Genomic DNA, 23,973 nt, shown 5'->3' with positions numbered 1-23,973 from the left:
CGGGCTCCTTGTTCGACGGCTGTATCTTGTAGGGTTTCTTTTATACGCATCATTTCCTATGCTGTATTGAAGACCGGCACTCGATCCAGAGCGGAGGCTATGTGCGACACTGCTAGATTAAACAGTAGGGGGGATATCACCGCGACACCTGTGGTGTGCCACATGATGGTAGCAGTATTTTAGGATATTGTAAGTCACCCAGTGTCAGCGTGGCTGTTCTGCGTGATCTATAGGAAGGCGCGAACATAGTTGTACGCCCCTACGCATGGACCTGGGCGCTGTACGCCTGCCAGGATGGATGAGTGATACTTTATAGAATGCTTTTGTCAGATCGAAGGCTAGAATTAATGGACGCTGAGTCACGTGAGGGAGGGTCCTCCAGCAAATCCCCGTACAGCCTCAGGTGCACATCGTTTGTCGCCAGCCCTGCCCTGAAGCCATGCATGTTGGGCGACAACAAGAGAGTACAGATGAGTTCACGGCTTTCCCTGCACTTCCCAGGGAGGGTGTGTAGAAGCAGACTACAAAAGTGCCCGACCGGTTCTCTAGTGGCGTCGCCTGCGCCGAACTGGCTGAACTATCTCATGCAGAAAGTGCAGGCCAAATCGAAGAGACCTATGGTTTACGTGACTTCGAGGCGACATAAACTGGGTTCGCTGCGCTTCTGTCGCAGACATGTAAACGCACCAACCAGTAAACGCCACCTCAACGCACCATGTAAACGAGTCGCACCATCCAGCGGTGGTTGGTGCGACTCACTACATGCGAAACTTAGGATACGGGTTTGATTAGAGCATATGGTGGCGGCACTTGGTGCTATCTCTAGATATGACGCACGGATACAATTTATTAGCTTATTTTCCACCGGAATGGTCGGTCATAGCAGTTGTACACCAGTAGGGAGGATGCACAAAATATATCGTGCAGACACCAAGCTAAGTTTTTTTTCCTAGTGGCGGAAAAGAGAACTAGGTGACGTTAACTTCTCGAACTCCAATTGCGTACCGCTCACCAACTACTTTCTTCCTCCTTGTCTTTTCAGTCTTTCTTTCTCCGCATGTGCGTGTCGCGGAATGGTCAAAACATTGAGGTCAGTGTGTGTGATTTTGGAAATAGCATTTGGCTGCCCACGACACAGCTCATTTGCTATGCAAAATCTGCTCATCCATCGAATAGCCTTTCGATTGCGACTCGTTCTCTGTCTCCCGACTGCTGTGTCAACGCGGGAACTGCCGCATAGTTTACCGCACGTGTTGCGGAGCAAAATGTTTTGGCGTGGCCCAGTGGAATTCGCAAGGAGGTTAGTTACGCCGACGACAGGTATGCTGCATGCGCCGTTGCTGCACGTTGGTTCCCTGGGCGGCAAAGTGCATCTAGCACGTTGAGGAGGCTGGGCACCGGACAGTAAACGGGGTGTTGTACGGACGGACGTACCGACGCACTTTTAGTGCAAGCCACTCAAGTAAGCATAATTTTTTGCGCGTTCATGCCAAACTGTAAAGCTGTTCCTGCATGACAGCGAGGTCGTGTTTCCGGCGTCTTTGTGCAATACTTGACGCAGTGGTCCGGTGCTTGCGCGTTAAGCAAATTCAGAATGGACCTTTTTCCAGGGGCGATCTGCGCATGCGCGGGCTGCCGGTCGACCATTCTTGGCAGGCACCTCCGGCAAAGTAAACATAAGGGCGCGCCCCCCAGCTTGGGGAGCGGCTCGTGATTGGTTCGTACGTGCACACAAAAAGGCATTATAAGGAAAGGGGGCAAAGACGTTTGAGGCTGACCACGCTGCCAATGAGGGAGTAACAAAAATGAAAAAAAAAAAAAAAAAGTAAAGGGACACTTTGACCACTGCAGATTAGTCACGGGAACGTGTGCTACCATGCCATTCATGTGAAAGTACGGGTGACGGGTGGGTGCGGGAGGGCCGGAGGGACTGCAGGACCAGGATGTTTCGTGCACGAATTCTCCGAAAGCCCGATGTTTTAGTGGGCATGCCTTACTGCCATTTCTAGTTCGCCGTGACGCCGGCTAGGAGGACCAATACTGGAAAAAGGTCCATTGCCGAGTGCGAAAGTGGGTGAGCTTTAAAAACGAACGTGAACAATGAATACTTCAACGCAAGACGAAAGCGGTACAGTGCCAGCAAGACCACACTTATGTTTCATTACGTTAAATTTAGTGTATACGCCCCTAGCTCGCCCATATCGTAGTGATCCTACCGAAGCGTTGCTGTCTGACGGCTTCGTTAGCAACCGTTCATTTCGAAACCCTCTAGGTTCCAACAGAAGTGAGGTTACGAAACACAATATTTATGAATGTGGGGAACCACCAAGCAAACAACCCCGTACGTCACTTGCAAGGATGATTTTGGGAAAGAACGGCTCTGTAAAATGCTATTGCAAAAAAAAAAAAAATTGTTATGGTTTACGCATGTACTTCCGAAGAGAATTACTCGGCCTTTTTTCGTTTTGGGGAAGCATTCAGCGATTCTCAACATGGCCACCTAATGACTCTTTTAAATTGTTGCATGTTAGTTCTTTCATGTTTCATATTTTATGGTATTTGTAGCTTCTCCAGGGAGTAGAGTATTATGTAAGAATACTAGAGGATATCTACAACGGGTCCACAGCTACCATCGTCCTCCATAAGGAGAGCAGTAAAATACCTATAAGGAAGAGGGTCAGATGGAGCAGTAACTTACCTATAAGGAAGGGGGTCAGACAAGGAGACGCAATCTCTCCAATGTTATTCACAGCATGCTTACAAGAAGCTTTCAGAACATTGGATTGGGAACAAGTGGGAGTAAGGGTTAGTGGAGAATACCCCAGTAACCTCAGATTTGCTGATAACGTTGCCTTGCTTAAATAACTCGGGGGATGAATTGCAAAGCATGCTTACTGCACTGGACAAACAGAGTAGAACCATGGGCCTGAAAATGAACACGCAGAAAACTAAAGTAATGATCAATAACCTCGGGAGAGCACAGCGGTTTGAGATAGGTGGCGAGGCCGGGAAAGTGCTAAGCGAATATATCTACTTAGGCCATGTTGTGACCCCGGATCCCAACCATGAGGCAGAGATAATTAAAAGGATAAGAATGGGGTGGAGTGCATTTGGCAGGCATTCTCAGATAATAAATAGCAGCCTACCATTGTTCCTGAAGAAGAAAGTGTATGACAGCTGCATCTTACCGGTACTCACCTACGGGGCAGAAACTTGGAGGCTCACTAAGAGGGTTCAACTTACATTGAGGACGACTCAGCGAGCAATGGAACGGAAGATGATAGGTGTAACATTGAGGGACAAGAAGAGAGCGGAGTGGGTCAGGGAAGAAGCGCGTGTTAAGGACATATTAGTATAAATTAAGAAGATGAAATGGACGTGGGCAGGGCATGTAATGCAAAGGCAAGATAACCGTTGGCCATTAAGGGTAACAGAGTGGATCCCTAGAGAAGGCAAGCGTGGCAGAGGGTGGCAGAAAGTTAGATGGGCAGATGAGATCAAGAAGTTTGCGGGGATAAATTGGTCGCAGTTAGCACAAGACCGGGATAATTGGAGATTAATGGGAGAGGCCTTTGCCCTGCAGTGGGCGTAGATAGGCTGGTGATGATTATAGCTTCTCAATAGGAAGCAACGAGCCATCGGTAACAGTTCCACATTTAGAGTAGCGATGCGGGGCACCTTACTGGGTCCACCTATGTTTGACTACTTAGGAGAGGTCTATCTTGTTGCTTTACTAACTGAACTTTCTGTTTTCAGAGGACTGTGTGACATACACCAAAATAAATAGCTGAAGAGACTGGTTGAAATTATCACCAAACCATATCACTATAGGAAGTTGTGGTGGCAAATGCACCTAAATGTTTTTGGGTGTAAAACTGGCTTGATTTACGTAAAGGCATGCCAAACCGTTTAATTATAGTTACTCCATATGTGGCTCAGTGTTTGCTGGTTGCTAACATGTACAAATATCCTGACGTGCACCTGTAGGCAAACGAGGCAGGTGGTCAGCACTCCCCGACACGAAGGAGCTGAGGATACAGCCATGCCTCACCAGTCGAAAACAATGCAGGTTCAGAGCGACTTTGCTTCACAGTTCAGGACGTGGTGGCGCTCAGTACCTTCTTGGTTCCAGCGATCACTGTACAATGGCTGATAGATATCTTGTATGCTAATTTAATATATATTCATCTTTGTTGCGCAAGGAACTAATTGAAGGGAGAGTGCTTGCACCAGTGGAAGGGAGTTTGAGATTGAAACGGCGCACATTCAGTTGACCAATGGCTCGTGAAGTGTAAACGCAGGAATTCATCTACAGTGAAGGTGCCTCGATGACTTCTTTTTGTGGTGCATTGAAATAGCGACGATTAGCACTCACTTTACTTCAGTATTCATTGTCTCCCACTGAGACAGTGCTAGGACCACAAAGCATGATTTGGTAATTGTGCTTGCTCAAAAAACTGCAATGCACTACAACCTTACTTATGGTTGGTTTCAATAAAAAAAAAAAAAACAGAAACAGCTGGAATCAATGTTTGGGAAAAAAATTGTAGGTGCATGTCACTTATTGTAAAGCATCTTATGAATTTATTATCTAGTGATTTCAGACGCAGTTTGTCAGTCTCTTCGGGAATCTGTCCTCCTCCCCTTGTTTTTTGATGAGCTTGGTTTACTGGGTCTTGGGTTTCATCCGCAGGTTCGTCTGTTGCGGAGTTGGCTTTCCCTCATCGTGGCACTGCCTCCAAGTCTTGCTTCTTGAGACATCAGGCCGTGGGAAGACACCACTATGACTCGTCTTAATGGGTATGCTTTAGCAGCAGTGTTTTTACCTCTGTTTGACTTGCTGTCTATAAAATTGTCGATGCACTTTCCATGTCTTACCGCTCCACTTTGGTCACCCCAGGTCAGTTCAAGGGGTCGACTCCTGCAATGTAAATTTAGCTTGCGGTTTTTGCTAGTGCACTTATTAAAGAAGTTTGTGCAGATGCCTTTTGGCTTGTTAAGCAGGGGAGATTTGAATATCCAAATCTCAATTTGACGCGGAAAACCTGTCCTGTCAGCAACATGGTTGCCTTGTGCCACTTGTGGTACACAGTGGTACACAGCAAGTGGTACACAATTGTAAGCTGGGCACTGTAGGGACATCTGTTTGTATCGTAAACACCATGAAACCCCCCATGGAAGAAGACACTTTTCTATCTCTGAAAGCTAATAAAGTAACAAGTATGGCTGTGAGAAAATGGACTAAAAGACAAAAATTGTACTCTTAGCAGTTTGCCAGCTTTTACTTAGCTGTGCTTAGGCTTGCACCAGTCGCTCCCAGGGTATCTTAAACATCCTTTAAATCAGTAACTTGATGAACATTGTCGCAGTGGAGGGCTCCATACCTTTCTTTTTAGCATAATTACTTGCTCATTACTTGAAACAACTGGAGTTACAAAAGTGTCAGCCGTGCCACGTGCATGATGTCTTACCACTGACACATGCAGATGAAAGCTGTGCATGTATCTGAAGGAATGAAGTATTGTCAGGTCTTTCGTTTGGAAACTTATCTAAGTCATTTATGTTTCTTGCAAAAAACTTGTTGCTATATTTACCCAATCGGTTTGGTTTCTGATCACTGTTTCTGTGTAGGCTCAGCAACCATATCTTGAGCCCAGCGAGTTGATAGCTTGTACGAACGGTGAAGTGCGAATGCCTTGTCATTGTGAATTCTGACAGTTACCTGTGGGAGCAGAAGTGAGATGCTAGGGGTTTTCGTCACGAATTGCCTCAATTTTTGTTGTGGCAAGTATAGCACTTCGACAAAAATCCATGCTCCTGCTTACAGAGGAAATGTGTTTGCTGGTGGATTAGCCAGTGGCGCACCCACGGGGGGGGCGGGGGGGGGGTTGTAACTTCCCCCCAGAGGTCCGTCGACCCAAACCCCCTCCTTACGCCTCTTCCACCGAACCGAAACCGAAGTTCACCGAGCGAGGTGTGTAGTCTCGGATGCCTTTATTATTGGACATTCGCAGCTAAATCTCGAAGAATATTGTATGACCGGCATTAAAAGTAAAAGAAAACTAGACCACAAGCTTTTAGGATTATGCTTTTAAGACTGTGCGGACCAACTTGCGTATAACTTAAAATAGTTTAAGAAAAAGAATGAGAAAAAATTTTTGTGACCCAAAAAAGTGTCCGTGGGCAGGAAATTTCTGTATGCTTAAGAGTCCCTGGGGGTTTTAAATGATTCCATAGCCCCCCCTCCCCCCCTACGGCACGCCTCATAGCCCACGCTAAACCGCAAATAGTAGCACAGTTTTTGTAGGGCCAGATTATACCACTTTCTGAACTTCTGTGCGCAACCTCCATCACGAGATTTGAACCATTCGTCATCTTATAGAAAAAAAGGACGCTGAAATTTCCCATAGGTTGGCACTCAGTATTGTCGAGCTTGCCTTCTGGCCTCAAATCAAATCTAAGAAGATCAGATTGAAGTTATTTTAGTTCATATGAATGATTAAATAACTGTTTTTCCTTCAAAACTAAGCACTGTGCGGGCCCTCCCTCTCCTGTTGAATAAAAAAAGGTTCGGTTTTCCTTTCTACAGGGTGTCCCAGCTATCATGCACCAAGATTTAAAAAAAGGGTAATGGTGTAACTCGAAGAAAACCTAGTGCATAATGTTTGCAGCACTGTGGAGAAGTGGGCAGAATTTCTTTTGTTAACGAGACTTAAAGGAGCCATGAAGAGAAAATACAACTTCATTTAATTTGAAAGAACTAGGATTCAGTATCTCGCTCAGCTCCATTAGAGCCACAAAAGATGTTTTTTAACGGAAAAAAAGCAAGAAGTATTTAAAAACTTTCAAATTTTGCGCCACAGTGACGTGTTATGAGCAAGAATGACGTCATATGGACCAACAATAAAACATAATTTTCAGTGCGTTAACTGCACGTTAGCATTCAAGTGATGCGGTCAAATGGAACTAGAGGCCCCATTATAGACGTCCAGTCATGTGTCGTCGCGACAGGTCAGTTAGGCGGCCGCCAATCGCACAAACAAGGTTCCGTGACGTCATAGAAAAGTTGCGGGAAATTGGCTAGGGGGTCGCCTTGGCTTCACACGTTCTCTTTAATATCTCCGTTATTTGTTCAAAGATTGCGATGATATTGGCATCATTGTTATCGAGCCTAAGCAGTCTTTCTAATAAACCCAACTTGTATTTTGTCTTCATGGCTCCTTTAACTAATTAATTGTAATAATTATCTACCTTGAGAAGTACTGTCCTAATCACGAAAGTGTCAATGAGGCACTTGGAGGTACCCACGAGGGGCATCTAACTGCAGTATTTTCAGCGACTAACTAATTGCGCACTCATTTATTCTGACTGATAAAGAAAACCCCCGAAATATGAAAAATACCACGTGACAGCGCCTCCGCGCGCATTAGCGCGTATCGATTGATTGATTGATTGTGGGGTTTAACGCGCCGACGCAACGCAGGCGATGAGGCGCGCCGTAGTGGAGGGCTCCGGATTAATTTTGACCACCTGGGGATCTTTAACGTGCGCCGAAATCTCGTACACACGGGCGTTTTTGCTTTTCGCCTCCATCAGAAAAGCGGCCGCCGCGGCCGGGAATCGAACCCGCGACCTCGTGCTCAGCAGCGCAACGCCTTAGCCACTGAGCCACCGCGGCGGGTGCATTAGCGCATATCGTAAAGCAATGCCCTCAAACAGGCTGCCTCTGAATTAGCCAGAACGAAATAAACAAAAGAAAGAAAGAAGAAATCGCGACCAAGTTTGTGCCTTATCTGCACACACGCCCCGCGAATCTTGCTGTTGCTGCTCCTTCCATGCATGCCATTATCAAGGTGATGCGCTGTCTCTTCGGGCGGGTGACAGGCGAAGCCGTTGCTTTCAATCAGCTTATATGGGGACGCTGCTTTACAATGCACGCGGAAGCGTCGTCACGTGGTATTTTTCATAGTACTCTTTAGTACTCTTGCTCTTGTCGCAAAGCCCCCGTTCGATTTGCTCTTTTCTTCTTTCAACTACTTCTTCGGCCGCCAAGGCCCAAGTTTTCTAAGAAATGCATGCGGAGTGTGTCTTTGCGTGCCCATCGACCGGAAGAAGCGGCTGTTACGGGGAGCCATCGGCCCAGCTTGGGCTGCAGTGCGGCAGCGTCGTTCCACACCCCCCGTGGCATTGGCACTGGCCGGTTTCGGGCTCCAGGCACTCGGTGTAGTTCAAACGACCTTGCTGTCTTTTCCACGGTTTACTCTAGTGTGTTTTGTCTGAACTACATTCTCTACGTCAATAATTCTGCAAGTGCGCGTTTTCCAGTGCAAACTTTGTGTCTGCGCGTCATTGGTCCTTTTCGCTTTGCCGGGAACATGGCTGATTGGTGTTCATAAGCGTCTTCTCCCGGATTGGCTGCAGAAAGTGGGGCCAGAATTCGCTTTTCTTCCACAGGTCCACTTGAAGTAACTATAACGCCACTCCGCCGGCTGCAAGGTGGGCCTGCACCAGGAAATCATTCAAGAAATGCTGTCGCCCGTCGTCCGGCCCTATACGCCTCGAGCTTCACGGTCGCTGCGCCGCCTGCTGCCGCTTCTCCACAGCACTTGCGGTATGACCGCTGCTCAGCTGATAGCGGTTCATGCAGTGTTTCTACTTCCAAACTTGGGTGCGGGGCTTCGGGCAATGGCAAAAGGCTCCACGTATCTTCTTTTTCTATGTGAAGGTGCATTCATAATTATATTCCTCCTGTAGGCGAATTGTATAGGTTATGGCGGCTGATTTAATGCTTAATTTTTTCGCGTAAGAAATAATAAAAACTCGGCTACTCTTTATAGTTTTATACATTTTATTATTTATGGTTATTTATTTTTATTTATTTGTATTACTTACGTCTTTATATTTGTTCTTTTATATTTTTACATTTATATATATTTATATTTTATACTTGTCAAAATTTCAAACCCCCCCCAGACAAAAATCCTGGGTGCGCTAATGGGATTAGCTACGACTGCAATTGCCACAATGCACTGCTGCCAATTTCATACTGTATAGCCAGGTGAAGACTTCATTTTCGAAGTCTGCTTTAGCGCTGTTCTCGTCACTTTGTTTGGAAGCAAAGTACACCAAAGAAGGGTACTAGCTCATCCAAAGAATACAACTGCTGGTAATACACGGAGTTTTGAATGTGGTTTCGGGAAGAGCGTATACACGGAGTTTTGAATGTGATTTCTGAAAGAGTGTTTATTCTGCTCAAAACTAATTTGATTGTTTTTGTAGGAACCTGCGTGGCCTGCATCGAAGCTGCTACCAATTCCATGGCCGACTTCAGTGTCAGGTCGGGGGCTTTGAGTGGGTGAGCCCCTTTCATTATAATTTGTTCGGCATATAGGAGGCATGAGTTTGCAGTTCACCGTCTGTGCAGCAGGCACTACGATTTCACAGGCGAGCTTAGCGTTGACGTGGGTCATTGGCTGATGTGTTTCTCCTATATTGCTAGCAGAGCTGGCAAAGCAAAGAGATTTAACTAAAACTCATTCTCTCTTTTGTTTTTCGCGCACCTTGTGCTCACTCATTCTTGACTTAAAATATTGGTATGTATGCAAAATCATGTACTTTTATTTGTAATTGTACTCACCTCACCGGTACTCAGTCATATGTACTGACTTCTACTCATTCGTACCCAACTCACCTGTGCTCATTTGTGCTTGCACTCATTCTGTACTTATTTGTACTCGTACTCAGTCTGTACTCATTCGTACTTAACTCATATGTACTCACTTGTACCCAACTCATCTGGGCTCATTTTGGCTCTCACTCAGCCATTACTTATTCATACTCGTAGTCAATCTGTACGCATTCATACTCAACTCATATGTACTTTCACGTACTCGTTTATACCCAACTCACGTGAACTCCTTTGCGCTTGTACTCAGTCTGCACTTAATTGTACTCTTACTCAATCTGAACTCACTTGTATCCATGCCTAAGTTCTTAGATTAGCTGCAGTTGGCAGAGTGTGGCCTTCCAGGACCCTAGAGCAGGCCTGCCATCGACTAGGCGTGACGCTGCGGTAGTGTTAGGATTGCTGTCAGCAGGTCTGCTACTTTTTGCTTGGAAAGGCACCGGCAAACGACTACCACATTCTGTTTGTGTTCTTGTTTATTTATTTCCGAATACCCTCAAGGTCACTGATGATGTTTCAGAGGGGAGTGGTATAAAGGGATTTACAATGCAAAAATAGCACAGCATTGCGTGAGGACACGAGACAGTGTCCAAAAAAACAAGCAAGAAAATGTACACACTTTTACACAGGATCAAGGCTTCTGAAGGACCAGGCGTTTGAATGAAGGTTGACAATGCCTGCGTGAAGGTTGGCAATGCCTGCAATTACAACAAACACTTCGTCAAGGGCACCTACTATTTCCCACGGCAGAGGTCCTCTCAACACCTTGAACACCTTCATTCGCTGAATAGCTCTCTCAACATGCACTCATGCCCTTGCTATGCTCAGTGTCTTAGCAGCTTCCTCAGCTGTAAACTGGGCTTTCTTTCGCAATAAAGGTAGCTGCACAACACCAAGTCCCAGCTGCCCTCACTTGTCATCCACATTAAATCCCTTGTCAACCATTACATCGTCTTCAAAGCTGCTTATGTAATACAGCTGGCTTTTCCACGCAAGCTTTGTCAGATGCCCTTCCCCCAAAACCGTTGCTGATTAACGTGATCAGCCCGGCGGGGGAAGCACCTACAAGCACTTTTGCTGTACGCATCCCTTTATAGTGCGAATATGTCAGTATGCGACAAGACGCACAGTGCGACTTCTCAAGTTGCACTTCGGTGCAGTCAAGTACCACTCTTACTTCTCTATATAATCAGTGAAGCACTGCGGTACATTCCTACTAATTTCATCCTTGTCAGGCCATGGTATGGCAGCTTCAAGAACGGCTGCCATTTTTTGCAGAGTGGCATAAAAGTGCCTAGGACAGTCTTTCTGCTCACACCAAACAATGCCGCCAAACAAGTGAATGGCAAGCACGTTTCCAACTGCACAAAAGCAAACAGTGCGGTTATGAACAGGAAGGGTTGCGTTTGTTTGGTCGACTGCAGCCACCTCACTAACACTTACTTGCAATGCACTGACGGACTGTAAGCCAGTGAAGGCAAGCACATTGCTGTGGGTGTCAAGCAGATCAACAAGTTTCGATGTTTCGAATGCCCTCAAGGTCGCTGGTGATGTTTCAGAGGGGAGTGGGAAAGGGATTTACAATGCAAAAATAGCACAGCTTTGCGTGAGGACACGAGACAGTGTCCGAAAAACAAGCAAGAAACTATACAGTTTTACACAGGATCAAGGCTTCTTCTGAAGGACCAGACGTTTGAATAATCAGAACAATGTGCAAGTAAAGCCAGTCTAAAAAACTTATCCTGAAGTTTTAATAAACGTCCAGGAAGGCAATTACATTCAGGCACCGCACCGCGTTGGGTAAAAACTGATAAAATGCATTGAAATACAAAAATCTAACTTTGCTCCAGTTTTACACGACATGAGTTACAAGGGCATTATATTTGTATCAACATTCTGACAAGAAAGAAGCAGTGGATTTTAAGATTAGATTTTTATTTACGGGCCTATTTCGATGAAAATTGGAGTGCAGGTATATTATAATTAGGCAATCACAAATCTGCTGACAGATTTCAGATTTCTTATCTAGAAGAAAATTGTGGTTGATCCCTCTTTCATAGGAATAGGTAAAACGTGAAAGTGAAATGTGCCTTCACAGAAGCATTTGAAAGTTTATTGCGCATCGATATGAACTTGCACATCACTATTTATATTTCAGCAGTATGGCACTGTTAAGGGGGCACACTGGTCTTAGAAACGTCTTTTTTTGTTTTTCAACCAATCTTGATGAAACTTTTTGGGCTTGTTCAGTTCTTTTAGCTGATTTGAAGTATCAAGTTAGTTTTCATGTAAGGCATTTAGTTTTCGAGAATATTAGAAATCTTTCTTGATTGTTCTTGAGAACAATGAAAAAAAAAACTAATCAATACAAAATTACAAGCAAGACATGAATAGATGGCAGAAGTTGTGTACAAGGAAATATGGGAAGCAGTTTTTTTTTTGTTTTGTAAACACATACAAGTTTACATCAATTCTTGCTTCTAGGTTTGAAGTACTGCTAACCAATTAAATAATAACTCTAAATTAAACAACTACTGAAATACAAAATGCGAAATCTGCTTCCCATATCGCATGGTTTAGACGTTCAGCTTCCTGCTGAAAAAAATCATATCTTTCTAGCTGCACTACGTGCTGAGGTATGCATCTCGAGGAGTTCCTACACGGCAAAAATATGCATTCTGAGAAAATGGCAGAAAACACAGCGGTGCTATGTTTAATGCGAACAGTGAAAGCTGGCGTATATTTTTCGTGCGAAATGACTAGTAGGCCCCAGCAGCAGAGTCGATTGCTGGCACCACCCAGGTGGCTCTCCTTGAGGTTCCGCTGCACATTTTCTGTGCATGTCCGCCTGCGAAAGCAGTCCTTGGTTCGCCGGCGGTCCTTTTCGGCCATGCGTGTGCTGCTCAGTACGCCAGCGATCTTGTTCAGTTCCTGCAAGATCTTTGACGATGCCAACTGGCTTCCGGCATTGAACCGCATCACAGCCTCAGCGACTGCAGCTTCCACACACTGCAGTGATGCTTGGCGCTCCTTGGGAGCCAGCGACGATATCACCGAGTGGAGACTTTCATTGCTTTTCTGCGGTTTGCCGCGCTGGCACCACTCAAGCAGCTTGTGGTCCGCCAGCCGTTCATACACAGGAAACAAGGCCTCGCAAACATGGGGGAAGGGGGGGGGTGGTGCAGGTTGAAGCGGTGCTTGGGGGCTGGCTCCCTTTTGGACTTGGCAGTGTTCTGGCGGCACCACGAGTCAGGACCAGTGGGGAAGAGGCTGCGGTTTGATGTGGCGTCATTGGATGTCATGTGGTGGGACGTGGCCATCACAGCCTTGTGCGTGGCTGCCACGTCCCCTTTGTCGCACTTGATAGCCCAGCCATAGTACGAGGCCAGTTGCTTGACCAGGGCGCCAGTCAGCCGCCCTTTACCACTGAGGCTGTCGGAGCCAGCTGGCCTCTGGTTTTGGATGTGGCGCAGTTGCATGCCCATTCTATTCTGCACGTGGTTGATGCACTCCTCTTTGAGGATCTTGATAAAACCATAAACATCTGCATTTCTCGAAGGAGGGTAGGTGCGGCAGTCACCATCTGAAACCACTTTGGTGTACCTGAGCTTATAAAGCTCCCACGACCTCAGTCACCTCTTTGTCACCTCTATGGCCTTGATGTTGAGGTTCCCCCTCGCCCCAAATCCCAAAGCCTCCGCCAGCGTCGTTTCCCCCTCACCCCGCGGTGGCCGTATCTCTGTGCAGCCCCTGACAATATGGTCTATAGTTTCCTGATCCCTGCCGCAGCATGCACACGTTTCATCCTCCTGCCTGTAGCTACCCGTGTATGCCCGGGTTCTCGGGCACCCTGCCCGTGCCTCGAAGAGCAATGCACTGCCTCTTGTATTGCCATAGAATCCCTCCTTCTTAATTTCCCGTTTCTCTGCCCTATAAGTCTCCAGGGTTTTTTTCGCTTCCATTTTCTGTGCCCACTTCGTCGTCTCTGCTGCGTTTACCGGCTTTTTAACTGTTGTGTAAACCCCGCTTTCCCCTACCGACTTTCCATACCGCTTGGTCAGCTGTCTGGTCCTCCGTCTCCACCGCGTGTCCACGCTCCTCATATACAGGTACTTAAACATCCTCACGGCGGCCCATTTATCGTCCTTCATGTCACGAAGTCGCTCCTCAAACTTTATCTTGCTCTGCGCCTCCCTCGCCTCGAAAGACGACCAGCCCATATCGCCCTGCACCGCCTCATTTGTAGTTTTGCTGTGGACCCCTAGGGCCAATCTGCCTACTGCCCTCTGATTTACCTCCAGGCCCGCTTGGGTCTCTGGCTTCATGCACAGAACCGAATTTGCGAAAGTTAATCCTGGTACCATGACCCCTTTCCAGACTCCCCTTACCACCTCGTATTTGCTGTATCCCCAAAGGGCTCTATGCTTCATTATAGCTGCGTTCCATCTTCCTTTCGTCTTAAGGTGAGCCTCGTGCACGTGCGTGTAATCTGCGCTGTCGTTCAGCCATACTCCTAAATATTTATACTCTTTCAACAATGGCATTTCCATTTGCTGCACTGATGCTGTTTTGGGCTCCGCGCCGTCGTTGAAGACCATGATCCCCGATTTTTCTCTGCTAAAGGATAGCCCTAGGTGTGTCGCTTCTTCACCGCATATATCCATCAAGCCCTGCATACTTATCCGGTTGTCCGGCATCAACAATATGTCGTCTGCATACATTAGTCCTGGAATCCGTTGTTCTACCACCTGCCCGTTTTTCATGTATGATAAGTCGGACCCCAGCATACTGACTTCTAGCTTCCTCTCTAACCGCGCCATGTAGATCATGAACAGCAGCGGAGAGAGAGGACATCCTTGCTTCAAAAACTTGTAGGTGTATACCGGCCTATTGTATGTTATCCCCTCCCACACTATTTGCGCTTGGTTCTCCTGGTATAGCTCCCTGAGTAAGTTAATCAATTCTGCCCCCACTCCCTCGTCCTCCAGGATACTCCATAGCCGCTCCCTGCCTACATTATCATACGCCGCTTTAATGTCCAGGAAGGCTAACCACGAAGGTCGGTTTTGCATCTTCGCCACCTCTATGCATTGGCTTACCACGAATAAGTTGTCGTCTAGTCGTCTGTCCTTTCGAAACCCATTTTGAAGTTCCCCTAATATCCTATTTTCTTCCACCCACTGCCCTAGTTCGAACTTCACTGCCTGCATTGCTAACCTGTACAGCACTGACATGACGGTTACTGGCCTGTACGAGCTCGGGTTCATCCTGACTCCTTTGCCCTTGTACACTAAGTTGATCCTGCTCATTTGCCACGCAGCTGGTATTATTGCCTTTTCTTCTATCCTTGTTCTGATGGCTTTTAGTAGGTTTCCCTTGCTCTTTGGTCCTAACTGGTTAATCAACTCCATTGGTATCTCATCCATGCCTGCCGCGGTATTTTTGGGTACCTTTTCCTCTGCTCTTTTCCATTGCAGCTTGTCCCCATCTATCTCCAGACACTCCGGCCTACCCGTCGCGACATCTTTGTGTCGCTGCGGAGCCTCTTCATCCACCTTACCGAACTTCTTCATGATGATTTTGTGTAATGAAATCTAAGGTTTGACGAAATCTCGTCTTGTCGGGTAAAAGGTTCATAGTTAAAAACTTGCGGTCATCGACCAAAGGCTTATCAAAAGCGTAAAAAAGAGACGTTTCGGCTTCCGTACGGAAGCCTTGTTCACTGATGAAATAAGACCGAAGCGCGAAGCTTTTTAAGTGTGCCGAATTAATCGCCCCAGGCATCTTGCATACGTCGGAGGAAGATTGCCTGCATTGTGGTTCAGGGTTTTCTTTGTTGTTTGTATAATAGAGACTCGAGATATCGGCGTGACAGCGATTTCTTCTCTTTGGCGATAACTGATGCGGCTTCCCAGTCTATTTTGTGAGTCGTGGCTTCCACAGGTTCCGCTAGCGCGTTCGAAGCTATCTTCTTGTTTCTGACGTCGTTCTTATGCTCGCGCAATCGTCCTTCAAAATTGCCGCTCTCACCAATGTAGCAGTAGTCGCAGTCTGCGCACGGAACTCCGTATACTACTCCAGGAAACTTCTCTTTGTTGATCCTGTCTTTGACGGCCACCAGCTGGTGCCTCAGCTTGCACGCAGGGACATGAGCGACGTGAACATCGTAGCAGTGCAACACACGAGCCAAAGATTCGCTCACACCAGGCACGTACGGGATGGCTGCTCGGGCTCGGCAAGGAGGATCAAATGGTTCTGAAGGGCGTGATGACCGTCGTAGAACAGAATCCACGAAGTGCTTGGGTTAGCCACAATGGCCGAGTTCTCGGCGCACTTGGCGTAGATCAGCAGCCCCATCTTGCGGCCGTGAGCAGAACTTTTTGGCGCGTTGGATGAGGGAAGCCACGACAAAACGTTTGTGACAGGCCAGGTTTGTGACCCGGCCTGTCCCATTCTTCTCCAGGATTTTTTTCTATGTCAGCCTCTATGTTTTTGGCTATAACCACAATTTGTTTGCTGTTTAACTTTGTGCGCTGCCCCAGACAACCTGTTCTTTCGCCCCCCCAGTTTCCCAAAACTCAGGTTTATACGCTTGGGGTCACTGCCCAGACTGTGGCCCCCTTCCTCATCTATGCTCATTCCATCCAACCATTCATAAAGTCCCTCTGGAATAAGACTGTAGTCAATACTCGACTGTCTCCTACCACACTCCCACGTGATTTGACCCTCGCATTTTTGTTCCCTATTTACTATGATCAGCTTCTGGTACTCACACATATCTAGCATTGAGATTTCCATTGAAGTCTGTGTACCCGTCTAGATCTTCAATGTGGGTTCATGTCCCCTACCAATAGTACCTCCCCGGAACGTTTCAAGTCCTCCATGTCTTTTTTTAGACATGCCACAAGTTTTTCATTTTGTTCTTTGCTATCCTTACCGGTCCACAAGTACGACACGCCTAAAGCCATCTCCCTACCCCCACTATCCCTTTCATCCACACATGTTCTTTACAGTCTTCTTTCACTCTCTTCCAGTTAGCCCCCTGCCGTATAAGCATACCTATTCCTCCGCGTTTTCTCAATCCAGCCGTCTTGTTACAACCTTCCCATACATACTCTCCGATTACCGGAGGTTCCTCCAAGTCCCGTAGGTGCATCTCGGTCACAGCATATACCTGGATATCTTCCTCTTCTAGCTGCTTACTAATCTCAATCCACTTCTCTCTTTTCCTGCCACCCTGCATGTTTATGTATGTGATCTTCAGTTTCCCCCCTCTCTTCTTTACACGCCGTCGTCATCCCTTTCGTTTGCCTACACCATTATGCACCGACCCCGATATCTCCCTTTGCTCCTTGCATTTGTCTACGCCATCTTCACAAAGGCCTGTGGCCCCCCCAAAAAAAGCCACAGTTCGTGCTGCGTGTCGTCTACCGATGGCTGCTCCCACCTGCCCGTTGAAAGGCACTCCGTCACGCTGGAACACCCTTTTCCGGCCCACCCATCGGACATCCCTGTTGATGTCTACGACAGCGAAACTCAGCTCCTTGCCCAGCTCCCGTATGTCTCGGTTTACTGCTGCAACTTCCCTTTTCACATGCACTCCTCTCCCAATGATCTCTGGTACTGTGCTCACGGCAACCTGCACATGTGGGCACAGCACCCGAAGTTCCTTCACCGCCTTTTCTAGTTGCTTGCGCGCTCCTGCGCCCCTTCCCTGCAGAATGTCGTTGGTTCCTCCTGCGATAATCACTAGGTTCTGCCCCTGCATATTTTCCCACATTTTATCCTTTGCATTTTCTAACACTTCCCTGACCGTCTGCCCCGGGAACACGCCAATCTGCACTCTCGTCCTGACTCACCCGTCCTCTAATCTCCATTTCTGAGTAGTGCATGTTGGAGTCCCCCGCCACGATCACTATGCGCCTTTCTTCCTTTTCCTTAGAAGAACTGCCAGTTGGGCTTGTTGGTACAGATTCATGATTGTAAAAGCGCTACTTGAAAATGACGACGAAGGAAGAGACGCAACACGAAGCACTACTATCAACTGAATTTTATTGTGAAAAACGAACATGCATATATACTAGGAAAAACGAACAAGAATCTGCGTCACTACCAACACGTTGATAGCAACAATACATTTTAACCATTCATACATACATGACTGTGTAAAACATCGACAGCAGATAGCGGCAAATAATCACAAGGCACGTGGAATACAAACCAAGGTTAAACACAATCAAACCCTTCCCAAAAATGCAAACTCGACATCATGTAACTGCACAGATGGCTGGCTGACACAACTAGTGCCTCCCTTCCTAATTTGAGAAGCTTCTATGACCTCCCTTGTGGATCGCTTTGCATGTTTATCCATGACGGTTGTGTCCTCTAGTTTAGGTTTACACTTTTTCGTGCACTGTTTGCAGTGCGTTGCCAGATGCGAGTACGGTGCCCCTTTCAAAGAATTTGATGTTCGCGAAGGCGAATGTTGAGGCACTGGCCCGTCTAGCCAATTTACTCCTTTCCTGGCTGCCCCCCTGTGCGGCCGCCTGCTCCCACACCGGCTGAGTCAGCGTCAGTCCGGTATCGTTTTCCGGCATGATGTCTTTGTCCTCCTGCTTTCCCTTCTCGGGGTCTAGCACTGTCGACACACCTGCCCCGTGACCTGTGACCTGCGTCATTCTTTCACGGGATGTCGCCCTTCATTGCCTGTTCGACCGCCATTTGCGCCAACCTCGCCTCGAGTGCCTTCCTCTGCTTTTGTTCATCTTTCAGCTCCTCCTGCAGCCCGCCTACCTGAAGCCTGAGCTGCTCCTTTTCTTCCTCGAGCCGGTCGAGGCGCGACGCTAGCACACACACTCTGCACCTGAAGTCCTGCCCTTCCGCGTCCTCGACCGACTTGAACCTCGTCTCCTCGAGCGGGTATTCGTGCTCGCACCCCGTGCACACCACACCTGGCTTCGTATTCGGAGGCATGGCACTGCCCGTACAAGGCGTGCCCAACTCTGACTTACTTCACTGCCGCGTTCTCACGCTCCCCTCTAATCTAAAAGTGAAAACGCAACGTGCGATTCTTTCCTACCGCATCAGTTCTTCTTTCACGAATTACCAACTAGAATCCCCAGCTATCACGCTTTCAAACCGCCACGTGCTGCTACCGCGCGACATGTCTGATTTGGTCACTTTCTTATGCTAACAACTACCGCTCCTTTCCCCTAACCCTATCGGCTAAAAAACTACATCTCTTTCTAAAACATAGTCACTTTAGAAACGGAATATTAAATTTCAAACACTTGTCCGTTTTCGTCGTCGATGCCTCCGCCGCGCTCTGTACATTGGAGTGACCGTGATTTGGGGCGCCATCCGTAATGGTCATGCACAACGGTGTTGCCTTCACAGCTTTCTACATTGCTAGAACATCATATGTTGGTGCCTTCTCAAATCATATTCGTAATAGTAGGTTGGGAACTTTTTCATCTTCTCCTGGGTGAGCCCTTGTCTCTCGCCAAGGGACTGGCCCTGTATCTTGTTGTGAGACGGTGCGAAGAGCCGCCCACATCCACTTGGGAACATGCTTCAGACATGTTCACTATGTTCAGGTACCCGTTGGCATGGTCTTGAGTGAGAGCATGGTACGTGCGGCTGTCACCGTCAGAGAGGGTTGCTCTTGTGTTGCAGCCCAGTCTTCTCCAGGGACCTTCCAAACAGGATCGCACTCAATGTTCTCCTGGCACTCGTGGTTTATTGCCCGGTCGCCTTAACCCCCGTCACTTGGATCAGGTGCCAGCTGGCAGCCGTGGCACTACCTTGACAGCACCACATCATCCAGAGCCAGGCCAGTATGCGGTTCGATTGCGCACTCAACCGCGATGTTGGACAGAGATTTGTCCACAGTGTGTCGTCAGCTTCTGCAGCTGAGACTTCGCATTTAATGAGAACTTTATGAACCACTGCACATTACACTACTCGGGAAGCCAGCCCACGCATCTTTCATGTTTTGTCAAAAATTGCATCCGTGTTCCCGACTGGGTTCGGCAGGTTTATGCGGACCATCGTTCGCCACTTGCACACTTGCTGCTTCTGTGGCTGCAGCAGCCGCCTCGCAAGAGTCTACCATGGTGTCTACATGCCCCCTGAAGTTCTTACTATGAAGCCTGTGGTTGGAGGGGTTCATGGAGCGCAAAAGTGCGCGACAACAGTAACTCGTTTATCTACACTTTGGATGCCCTTGATTTCCCTCAAATTCACTTTAAAGGGCACCATTGATGCTGCCGTATTTACTCCAGGCGACAAAAAGGAGCGCTGAGCAAGGAGGAGGAGGGGAAAGCAAAAGGAAAGGCCGAGGGGTTATCCAGGCTTAGAGCCCGGATTGCTACTCAGCACTGGGGAAGGGCTGTTCAGGGGATGAAAGAGAGGGCAGGCGAAAAAGAGGGGATAGGAGCGGGGTCGCGCACACTCCTTAGTCTCTTCGTGGGCACTATAGTCTTTCGTTCAAGTGTCTGTCCTTCATAAAATGCAGAAAGGCTTTTGTTGCCTTCTGCGAAGTCGATTGTAGGAGTCGTTGTCCTAAAATAGTCTCTAGTTTGAACTGTCGATTGTCCAATCGGCTGACCTCGACTGCCAAAATGCATCTTTCCGGTGAGTACTGGGGGCAACAACAAAGCACATGTTCGATTGTCTCTTCAACCTCGCAGGCGTCGCACTGGGCACTACTGGCCATCCCGATGAGGAAGGAGTAGGCTTTCGTGAAGGCCACTCCCAACCACAGCCTACAAAGTAAAGTAGACTGTGATCGAGACAGCCCACATGGAAGGCGACGAAAGGCGCTCAGCAAAATTGCACATGGAGCAAGTAAGGAGATTCCTCACCGCAAGGCTTTACTGCTTGTCTTTGAAAGTGTTAAAGACACCGTCCCACACTTGCTGCACGTTGCAGACGTGGAAAGCTTGCGGAGAACTTCCATGTCTACAATGAAGAACTCAATACAGTGGAATCTTGACGATATGAATCTCGCGGAGTGACAAAAAATATTCGTATTAGCCAAAATTCTATTACCCAAGCATCCCAAACTAACGAAATTAAGAAAAAAATCACACTGACAAACTTACCGAGGCACACAGAAAATCCCTATACCGTATTTTCTCGCATATAACCCGCCCTCGTATATAACTCGCACCCCTAGCTTTGAACTCCCCGAAAAAAGAAAAAAAATCCTCGCGTATAAACCGCATGCTTACCTGAAAAAAACTCGTTTAGGAAGTCACAATTGCACAGTCAAAATCTTGTTTACAGGAGAACTTTATTTCGAAACGATCGCCACAACGTTGTCAGCGCCGATTCCGGTTCGCTCAATCATCGCCAGACTCGCCACTGTCGCTGCTGCCACCCGAGGCTTCGTCACAGCTCTCAGAGACGCAATCGTCTTCGGTGCCATCTAAGCAATTGCTGATGGCGCACTTCTTGAAACTTTTGCGCACCATGTCGGCCGGAATCGCCCCCCACGCATCCGCGATCCACTGGCACAGCAGCGCAATGTCTGGCCTCCACACGTGTCCTGTCGGCGTGAGGGCGTAAAGGCCGTCGGCCATCCACTCGGCATACAGCCGCTTCACGTGGGCCTTGAACGGCTTATGTAGGCACACGTCCAGTGGCTGGAGCATGGAAGTCATGCCCGTGCGGTTGTCAGTGAGGCGCGCTTTCACTGCGTCAGTGCAGTGGCGTCGGAACGACTCCAGCACCAGCATGGACCGCCGTGCCAACATGGCGCCTGGCCTCTTTTCCCAGATCGTGCGAAGCCAGTCACCGACGAGGTCACTGTTCATCCGTGCATTGTCTTCCGCCCGTACAACAATCCCTGGTGACAGTGGAGTAGTGGGTAGCGTTTTGTGCTTGAAGATTACATACGGGCGCAGTTTGGTGCCGTCCGCCAAAGCGCACATTACTGTACAGCGTAGCTTGGTGTTTCCGCCCGTCAGCACGCTTACAGATTTCGAGCCCTTTTTCTGCAGAGTGGTGTCCATGGGCATCTCGAAGTACACGGGCGTTTGATCGGCATTTCCCACGTGGGACAGCAAGTAGTTGTGCTCCTTCCTGAGCCCGATGACATAACGCTAATAGTTCAACAGCTTCTCCTCGTAGGCGTTGGGAAGCCGCTGGCACATGGTCGTTCGCCGCCGCATCGAAAATCCGTGCCTGGCCATGAATCGCTGGAGCCATCCACGGCTCGCACGAAACCCACGTGGGATGTTCATCTCCCGGGCCAACCTCAGAGCTTCCATCTGCGGCATCTCCGTCGACACAGAGTTGCCTCGACTACTCCGCTCCTCAATGAAATTGACAAGCTGCGTCTCGAGAAGGGGGTACGCGCCAGTCTTTGGGCTGCGAAATGCTCGCTTCTCCTTGTGGGCACTTTCGGGAGAGGCCTTTTTCTTCCGCCAGTCGGAATGCAGGACTCGTCGACGTCGTGCTTTCTCGCAGCAGCTCTGTTGCCGATTTCCTCCGCAGCAGCTATGATCTTCAGTTTCTCCTTCGCGGTGAAAGATTGCCGCCGAGACCCACTCACGGTACAGTCGAAACCCGCAATAACGAAATCGCCGGGGAAACCGGAAAATTTCGTTTTCGCGAGAATTTCGTTGCCGCGAGTACCAGACATAAAAACAGTGATATGGCCAGCAGAATGAAAATTTATTGCCAGAAGTCCGTCAACTTACTTTGCCGACCCTTGCCATGCAACAACTTCAAAGCTCTCCCTTCGCACTGAAAAAAGTGGTCCATTGCCACGTCGTCGTCATGTGCGGCGAAGAAGGACCGAAGAATGTCGAGGGCATCCAAAACAACCCGCGGGTTGGGTTTCTCCGCGTGGTTGTCTTCTTGGTCCTCGGTGTCGTCAGCTTCGCGCACGCTTTCGATAATGGCCTCGTCGGTCATTTCTTCGTGCACGACGACATCGTCATCGGCGCGAACGAACGCATCAACCGTGAGCCCACCTGGGATGTCGACGTCGATGGCTCGAAGTGCCCCCCAGGCGTTGGTCAGCGATAGCGGCACTGCGCTGCCAGCACTCTCGCCGTCAAGTGCACCTTCGTCGAAATCTTCGTCTGGTGACGCTGAAGCGCAATCCGTGCGTGATGCTTGCATGGTGGTGGTGAAGCCCGCGTGCTTGAAGCAGTTCTCAATCAGCGAAGGGGATGTCGCAACCCATGCGGCGGCCACCATCTCAAAGGCCATGCACAAATTCACGTCGGTGGGACGCTTGTGGTGGAGGTTGAGTAGCAGACGCTGGATCAACCTCTCCCTGTAGGCACACTTCACGCTGCAAATTACGCCTTGATCGAGCGGCTGCAGAACGGAAGTGCAGTTTGGTGGAAAAAAAACCAAGCGCACGTTCGTCAGCTCCGTCTCGTCCATGTGGTGGGCGCTGCAGTTATCTAAAAAAAGGGCTACCGACCTGCCCGCCTTGCGTATGTCGGCATCGAACGCCTCAACCCTGCTGGAGAAAAGAGCGCGAGACATCCACGCCTTCTTGTTAGCGGCGTACTGAACGGGCAGCGAGCGGCGGTTTCCTTTGAAGCAGCGGGGCTTCTCGCTCTGGCCGATGACTAGAAGTGGCCGCTTGTCAGTGCCGTCCATATTGCAGCACAACAAAATGGTAACGCGTTGCTTGCTGTGCTTGCCCCCATGGCATTTCTGGCCTTTCAATTCCAGGGTCTTCGACGGGAGCATTTGAAAGAACAACCCCGTCTCGTCCGCGTTGTACACGTCGCAGGGCTGGTACTGCTCCAGTACTTCTCTGTTGGTCAGCAGCCATGACAACGTTGTTACAGGGTCAACGCTTGCTGCTTCTCCCGAAATCGCCTTGGCCACGATGTCGTGCCGGGCTTTAAAGCGGCCCAACCATCCAACGCTTGCTCGGAACTGGTTGTGCCCGAGGATGCAGGCAAAGTCCAGTGCCTTCTGCTGTAGTATTTTTCCCGACAGTGGCACTCTGTTGGCACGCTGTTCGCAAAACCACGCGAACACCGCCTTATCGACGTCCGGAAAGGCCGCCGCGGTCACCGTCTTGTTCTGCGCACGTGCACCATTACCAAGCGCAGCGAGAATGGCATCTTTGCCCTTCAATATGGTCGAAAGCGAGCTGCACGCAATTCCATACTCGTCGGCGATGTCTTTCTTTTTTCTGCCCTTTTCAACTTCCGCAATGATGGCAGCTTTATCGTGAAGCGTCAGAAACTTCCGCTTTTTGGCTGGTGGAGGCATCTTAGCAAGATCCGATGGGCCGGTCGACACACACA

General features: G+C 48.6%; 1 long non-coding RNA gene across 5 annotated transcripts in view; it reads left to right on the top strand.

Moving 5' to 3' along the window:
- Nucleotides 1-874: 874 nt before the first annotated feature.
- Nucleotides 875-23,973, top strand: part of LOC144146929 (uncharacterized) — a 113,039-nt gene continuing 89,940 nt past the window's right edge. For 3 of the 5 annotated variants that reach the window (XR_013317774.1, XR_013317771.1, XR_013317775.1), the window contains exons 1-4: nucleotides 1,010-1,462; nucleotides 4,694-4,800; nucleotides 8,455-8,611; nucleotides 9,280-9,355. This is a non-coding gene — a long non-coding RNA (uncharacterized LOC144146929). Of the gene's footprint in view, nucleotides 1,463-4,693; nucleotides 4,801-8,454; nucleotides 8,612-9,279; nucleotides 9,356-20,376; nucleotides 20,917-23,973 lie in introns of those variants that run through there. The other 2 variants (XR_013317773.1, XR_013317772.1) reach the window with 2 other exon arrangements.

The sequence above is a fragment of the Haemaphysalis longicornis genome, unplaced genomic scaffold (assembly GCF_048455015.1).
Source record: "Haemaphysalis longicornis isolate Haplotype H1 unplaced genomic scaffold, Haemaphysalis longicornis Haplotype H1 scaffold_7, whole genome shotgun sequence".
NCBI classification, from domain to species: domain Eukaryota; kingdom Metazoa; phylum Arthropoda; class Arachnida; order Ixodida; family Ixodidae; genus Haemaphysalis; species Haemaphysalis longicornis.
This window is presented reverse-complemented; position numbering and strand designations above follow the sequence as displayed.